This window comes from Carya illinoinensis, chromosome 16 (assembly GCF_018687715.1).
Source record: "Carya illinoinensis cultivar Pawnee chromosome 16, C.illinoinensisPawnee_v1, whole genome shotgun sequence".
NCBI classification, from domain to species: domain Eukaryota; kingdom Viridiplantae; phylum Streptophyta; class Magnoliopsida; order Fagales; family Juglandaceae; genus Carya; species Carya illinoinensis.
The window spans coordinates 29342615-29349789 of record NC_056767.1 but is presented as its reverse complement, the minus strand read 5'-3'; the positions used below and the strand labels follow the sequence as shown (position 1 = coordinate 29349789).

General features: G+C 37.3%; 2 long non-coding RNA genes across 2 annotated transcripts; one reads left to right on the top strand and one right to left on the bottom strand.

Annotated features, from left to right (window-relative positions):
- Positions 1 to 2171: 2171 nt before the first annotated feature.
- Positions 2172 to 2895, top strand: LOC122299145. Its single transcript, XR_006239606.1, has 2 exons — positions 2172 to 2366; positions 2526 to 2895. It is a non-coding gene; the product is annotated as an uncharacterized LOC122299145 (long non-coding RNA).
- A 123-nt stretch (positions 2896 to 3018) lies between these two features.
- Positions 3019 to 5781, bottom strand: LOC122299144. The gene is made up of 3 exons (XR_006239605.1): positions 5451 to 5781; positions 3463 to 3567; positions 3019 to 3329 (listed from the first exon to the last, which is right to left on the bottom strand). It is a non-coding gene; the product is annotated as an uncharacterized LOC122299144 (long non-coding RNA).
- Between the last annotated feature and the right edge of the window lie 1394 nt (positions 5782 to 7175).

Below are 7175 nucleotides of genomic sequence, written 5' to 3'. Positions count from 1 at the left end.
GCTCCTGAATCAATGATCCATGGACCCTGAGTGGGTGAAACAAGACATGCAGATGCTATACCTGAGTGGGTAAGAGTAGCTGTGGAAGATGAAGCCCCTGTGTGACCCAAAAACCGCTCATACTCCTCCTTTGATATACTGATCATATCTGAAGATCTGTTGGAGCTCGTTGGCTGTGAATCATCTTGAACAGTGGCTTGATTAGCAGACCCAGATGGTCTACCATGCAGATTCCGATTAGCAGACCCAGATGGTCTACCATGTAGATCCCAACAATAATCCACTGAGTGGTTAGTGCGACCACAATGGGTGCACTTACGAAATTCACGACCTCGAGTGCGATTATCTCTTCCCCCACGTGCACCCCCACGTGCACCTCTTCCACTCTGACCTCCACGTCCAGCAGGAGCAACATAGGAAGCAGTTAAAGCAGATCTCTCGTTACTCTGATCAGAAGATAATGTAGCTCGTTGAAGTCGAGAGAATACATCAGGAAATGACGGAAGCTGTGGACTTGCCAAAATCTGAGAACGCACTGACTCATATTCCGGTTTTAAGCCAACCAGGAAGCGAACAATATTAAAATCTTCTCGTTGTTTCAGCATACTTGGAACATCAGAAGTGACGGGTTGATACACTTTGAGTTCTTCACATATGCCCATCACTTGAGAATAATATTCTTCCAGGCCCAAAGCATTCTGTTCCAACACGAAGAATTGTTTACACAACTCATAAATACGAGTTATGTTTCCAGCACCTGAATACATCTGTTTAAGATGCCCCCACACCTCTTGAGCAGTGTCAAAGTGTATTAAACTCGAGCAGATACTAGGTTCAATACTAGTCAACATCAGAGATAATATTTGAGCATCTTCCTGCTCCCATTGAGCAAATGTAGGACTAGTCGAAGCAGGAATAGGATCAATCAGATGAGTACGGCGAAGACCCTTGCCTTTCAAAAACATTTCAACGGATCTTGACCACAGCATGTAATTCTTTCCATTTAACTTCACTGAAGTCATAGGCATACTGATATTTGGTGCAAGTGACATCGACTCAAATTTATTTGCCATGGGAAATATACCAATATATCACAACAGTCCACTTAGAAACAAAGATTTCACATAAAAATCATGAAACGTGGACCAAAACTGGAAAAAACAATCTGGAAACGTAGAAATCCAGATTAAAAACCCAAATCCCGAGCCTGTATTGAGTGAAATAAGTCTGAACCGGTCAAAAAAGCGTTGTACCGGTTCGGAACCGGACTGTATCGGGCTGAAAGTCGCCGGAATCGGACTGTATCGGCCGAAATCGGCTCTGTTTCGGCCGGAATCGGCCTGTTTCGGCTCTGTTTCGGCCGGAATCGGCCTGTTTCGGCTCTGTTTCAGATCGGATCCGGTTCGAGGCCGGTATGCACTGTCCCGGACCGGGTCGGACTCGGATCGGGTCCGGGTTGGACTCGGATCGGGTCGGGTCCGGCTTGTTTGGGCTGCGCCGGATAAGCCTATCCTAACCGAGGATAGGTTTAATCTATCCGTGTTACCAAACACGTTTTATTCCAATCTGGAATAAAACCCTATACAGGTTCAGGAGTATTCCTACTCCAGAACTAGAATACGAGTTTACCTGCAACCAAACGAAGCTGGATCGACGGACGGCAACCTCTTCCGGCGGCTGGAGACGACGGCAACCAAGCTTGGAGACAACAGAATCGGCCGGCGAGCTCACCCCTAGTGTCCAGTACCCGAGAAGATGCCGGAAACTGGCCGGAAAACACTTCAACCACCACACGGCGCCGGCAACCACAAAACCCACACGGAAAGCACACGGAAACACTCCGGCGAGCACAAACACCACACGAGCTACACTTGAAAAATATTCTCAACCCACACAGAGCTCGGATTCGTGAGAATCGGCTCTGATACCATGTAAACGAAAATGGAGAGAAAAGTGGGGAGAAAAATATTACTCACCTTCTTATTTCCACAGTGTACACACAAGCATATATATATACCCTAAAACCAAGAGACACATATACCCCTATACAAACACATTATAGACAATATATTCTAACAATACCCGTAGTACATATCTCAAACAGAACATTAGAATTGTTTATAAATGTCTATAAATGCATATTGTTTTTTAGTTTGGGAGGTGTACTTTATCATGTTAATTAAATGTTCGTACTATGTGCAGGGAGAAGTTGCACAAGCGAGATGTGAATTTTTCATATGGGCAGATATACTTCATTTGATAAAGGAGAACATTCATAGAAGAGACAATGCAGTTCGGAAGACGTGGGATGATATATTTTTGTCTGGGCTTTTGCTTCTCTAGGAGGGTTTGGGCATTTTAAAACTGTAAAGCCATTAGAATTTATTATTATTATTATTATTATTTCTTTTTATTGGCACCTGTTGTAAAAGAAAATTGATTTTGGCAATTATGCAACGTATGATTTATGAGTTTTGTAGGTATGCTAAATGCTAATAGAAAAGAACTACTACTCTTGTTCTTAGGTTGAAGGAGGACAAGAAGTTGTAAACCAAGCAGAGATGGATGCCATATTCTCATAGTAAATAATTGGCTCTAATTCTCAGTGCACAAACATTAGAAGATGCAAGCTTGCTCAGTTGATTATTTGGAGTCTTGTTGTTTATAGTTTTGGATTTCAAGTTTGCTCAAGTTGATGTATTTGATCTTGCTCAGTTGATGATTTGAATCTTTTATGATGTATTCTCAAATCAGTTCATCCGTTGTATAGTTTTGGATTTCGAGTTTTTGATGATGTATTCTCATACTTGTTATAGTTTTGGACTTCGAGCTTTTAATGAAGAACTGAACTGCAATTTTTACTATTGGCATTTTTTGAATTTGCTTCTGAAGTTATATTCTTTAGTGATGTCTATTTTTATCATTTACAATTTTTACTTTGCTACTGCTGGAAAGTACACTGTTGTTTGTATTTCACAGATGCAATGCTATATAAATAAAAAACACAAAAGCAAAGAATTTGTGAAAAACTCTAGTCATTTATTGTAACATCATCAGTTTGGTACAGTGTAGCACATAAAGTAATGTCACCACAACTTTACAAGTGACCCGTCTAACTACAATGCTTACAAACTTAACCAATCAACTAAGTCCCCAACACAACATTAGCAAAACTAATTTTCCTCTCTTTTGGTGTTGTTCCTCTCTTTGATGGAATTCACCCTCTCTCTACTGGAGATCTCTTTTCTTGGCAACTGGACTATCATTGTATTCTTCGTGAAGATTCTGGGATGTGCTTGTGGTTCTGAGAATTAAGATATGTTACATTTCTGCCATAAAAAATGGGCAAAATGAGAAAAGAAAAGTTAATGATTAATGAAACTTTAAGTTCTTAAGCTACAATAATTTTTTTTTTTTGTTTTTTTGATAAGCTTAAGCTACAATAATATGAGGGGAACTTACAAGATTTGATTGCCATATGTGTCTTGCAATCCACTGATAGGGGAATGGACTATACTTTGTAAATTATTTCTCTCACATAACCAAAGATATTCATTAATTCCACCACTGCAAAACTGCAGGGTGTATAAAATGGCAAACAATCACAATTATTCAATCTCCCAAAGAAATTTCTCATGCAGGGGTAGATGGAAACATATTCTGTAATACTGGATATTTTGTAAAGCCATAGGATGAACAGGATGTACATAAAGCAAATCAAACATCACGCTATTCCTAACCTTATCTTACTCCTGCATAAACCAGATTGAAGAGGAGCACACTTGAACATTCAAAGCATAAAAAATAAAATTTCAACTTTATCAGGCTTTTCATTGATGGTAATGGCCCTAATAACCCAATAAATTATATCCATCCACAGTACTTGAAACTATAGGAGATGAACCTAATTAAAAGATAAGTGCTGCCTAATTTAGCAAAATGAATTGATTGGTTTATGCATTTGGAGGAAATTAAAGATGCTCATTGACAAGAGTCAATAAACTAGTTTACCATGAAACAAGACATAAAAACCCCTATTGCAGACCGCTAAAGTTCCTTCAAGCTTCTTTGTTGCAGCAAGCAACTTCTTCTCATCAATGAACGACAACTTGACAACACCCTGTTTTTAGGTCATCAATTTTCTGTATTTTTCTGGCAGAGCACTTGAAATGTAACATGAAAGTAACAGGTTTACCCACCACCACAAGCAATAAAAAGAAAAATAACTCAATAAATTAATCCCCATAAAGAGAAGGAAAAAAAAAAAAAAAAAAAACCTTGCTGCTGGAAGTGTTCCCATGAGCTGATCAAAGGGTTTAAAAGGCTTCCACAAGAAAAATGTAATTTCTAAATCAATAAGATCTTTGAGATCAGAAGCAAAAGGAGAATAGTGGTAGGGATAAAACCTGAGAGAGGCAGTAGATAGATGCAAATTCGAAACTCATTGGTCGTTAATCAAAGTTACACGAAGTCGGACCTTAATTGGTCATTAATCAGATAAATTTATTGAGCAGTTAGTGCAAAGATTGTTACAAACTTATAGAGAAAATATGACTTCTCATCATTAACTGAAAAAGCTATCGAGAGCAGCTTTAGAAGGGAATCAACACAAGAAATTAATGGCGGATAAGCATATGCAAACGACTGTCCATCCCAACAAAAAAAAAAAAAAAAAATAGCAAGTATTTGGGAGTTGGCACTTGAAACAGGCAAAAAAAAAAAAGAGCCTCAAATAGCACCAGAGTTCAAAATATTCTGATATACAAAGTCGTGAAAGAATTATACGCTTGTTATGAAATCAAGTCAAAGAAAAATTCTAAACCTCAAGCCCAAAAGGGTTAAGGAAGCGTCTGAACTCTACATACTGGAAAAGAAAAAAGAGGAACTTACAAGTAAATGATGAAAACAGAGAACTTCAAATGACATTATTTTATGAGTAACAAAAAAAATAACATTTTTCTCAAAGAGAGAGGAGGGAAACACGTACATTTCCCCCAACACAAAAAATTAGCGCCTGAAACTGGAGGACAACACGATTAGGACTAAAAAATAATGCATCACAAATGATACAATGATTCTGAGAATCCGTATTTCATATCCTAGCATCTGGCTTCCTCTCATTTTTTCTACATTTAGCGACACACGGAAAGAGTTCACCAAGATAAACTTAAGAGCCATACAGAAAAGATTTACCCACACGATTGAGAATAAAAAAGAAACTGAAGTCCTATCTGATGCAAAGAAAATAAATTGCTAAACACCAGGGATGGTCATCTACATTTCCTTTCTCTCGGTGTCTATATAATCTGGGAAGAAGAAACGAATACTCCAGTTCTCACTTTTCTATTCCTCGGTGTCTGAGCAACAAACACAGAAGAGCAAACTACCACTCGAAATGTAAGATACCAATGGCAAAAAGATCAAAAGGTGTATCCAGGATCTAAAAGTACCTCAGCAGGGAGATATTCAAGAACCGCGGCGAGGTAGATCGAAGCACCAGAGCCTGTCCTCTGAGCGTAGCGACCCTTCTTCAAATACCGAGCAATCCGACCCACGGGGAATTGAAGCCCAACCCTGATAGACTTCGGACCGACTTCTTCCTGTCTTCACCTCTTCTACCTCCCGCTCCCCTCGTCGTCTTCGCGGCCTCCATCGTTAAGGGAATCGAAATGTTCTTTGAAAATAATTGAAATGAAATGCCTTGGAGAGTTGAAACTTTCGGAGTGCTAGTTTTGAATTTGGGAGTGTTGTGGAATGGAGAGGGCGGCGGCATTCAAACCGATAAAACGCACGTTTTGATTTTTTTTTTTTTTTTTTAAAATGATACGTAAAGTGTGTTACGTATCAGTCGTGAACAGTAACTGATCCGTAACTTTACCTAAAGCATTAAAAACACCATCGGGAGGCTATACAACAGAACGAAAATGGTTCTCTTTTGAAAAAGTATTTAACTAATAAAAAGTTTATTTATTATATATATCACCTCTCAAAACTTCTTCAATAGATTTTTCATATCTAAACATGTTTTTATGATAGGTCTCACCACTTTTTTAAAACTACATCAAACTGTTGTCTTAAAAAAATTTAAGATTTTCAACTATTTCACAAACACTTACACTCTACACGAAATCACCTTATATCCAAATAAGTCCTTAAGCTCTTTGATCGATGGATTTAACATTGAACTAGACATTTATATATGTCACTATAAATTTTAAAAAGTTTGGATCAATCTCACCTGCTTGCTATATGTTCTTTTGAATTTCCCTCTATCTTATAATTTTTTTTAGGATAATTTGAAGTGCTAAGTAAGATTGTGATTCCTAATGTCTTACAAATTTTAACAGATTCTTAAATTGCATAAGTGCATACTATGCTAGTCTCATAACATATAAGATATTACAACTTAAGCTTTTTCGTTTCTCCAATAGGAAGTTCCAAATCCAATATTATTTTCTAGGCATATCCATATGTAGGAGAAGGGCGCCAATTAGCTAACAGAAACTTTATCACACTTGAAGCAATCAAAGTTATGAAAAAAAAATGTATTTAATGTAAAACCCTACAAACAAACAAGAACATATATAAACCCCTAATCTTCAATGTAGTGTTCCCTAACTAATTAATTAAGTAGACTATAAAAGGAAAGCACAATTATCCATCAACCACCACAGGCGCCATAGACTCTCCATGAATCAACTGGCCTTCCTAATTGGTTAATGTCCTTGCATTGGTTTGACTCATGCTTTGGGTAGGTTTTTGAATTTCTACATTTCTTGTGCTACATTGGTTATGGTTTTTGCATCCGTGCAATGTGTTGATTTTTTTTTCTACAAGATTTCTTATGCTGCTATGAACACTTGTATTTGCTTTTATAGTTCTTTAATTTTGTTGTAGTCGTGGACACTATAATTTAGGTTATGTTTGGGTAGTGAGGATTTCAGATGATCTATGAATATTAGTAAGAAAGTAATGATAAAATATTGAATAATAGTGAATAGTAATAAAAAAATAATGATAAAATATTAAATAGTAGTTAATAGTAGTGAAAAATAGTGAAAAAGTACTAATAAAATCTGAAATCACTCCACCTAGGGCCCCAATGGTGTCTTTTTGTTTCATTTTTCTTAGTTTCATACTAATTTATTGGTATTGAGTAAGCAAATCTTAAAAAT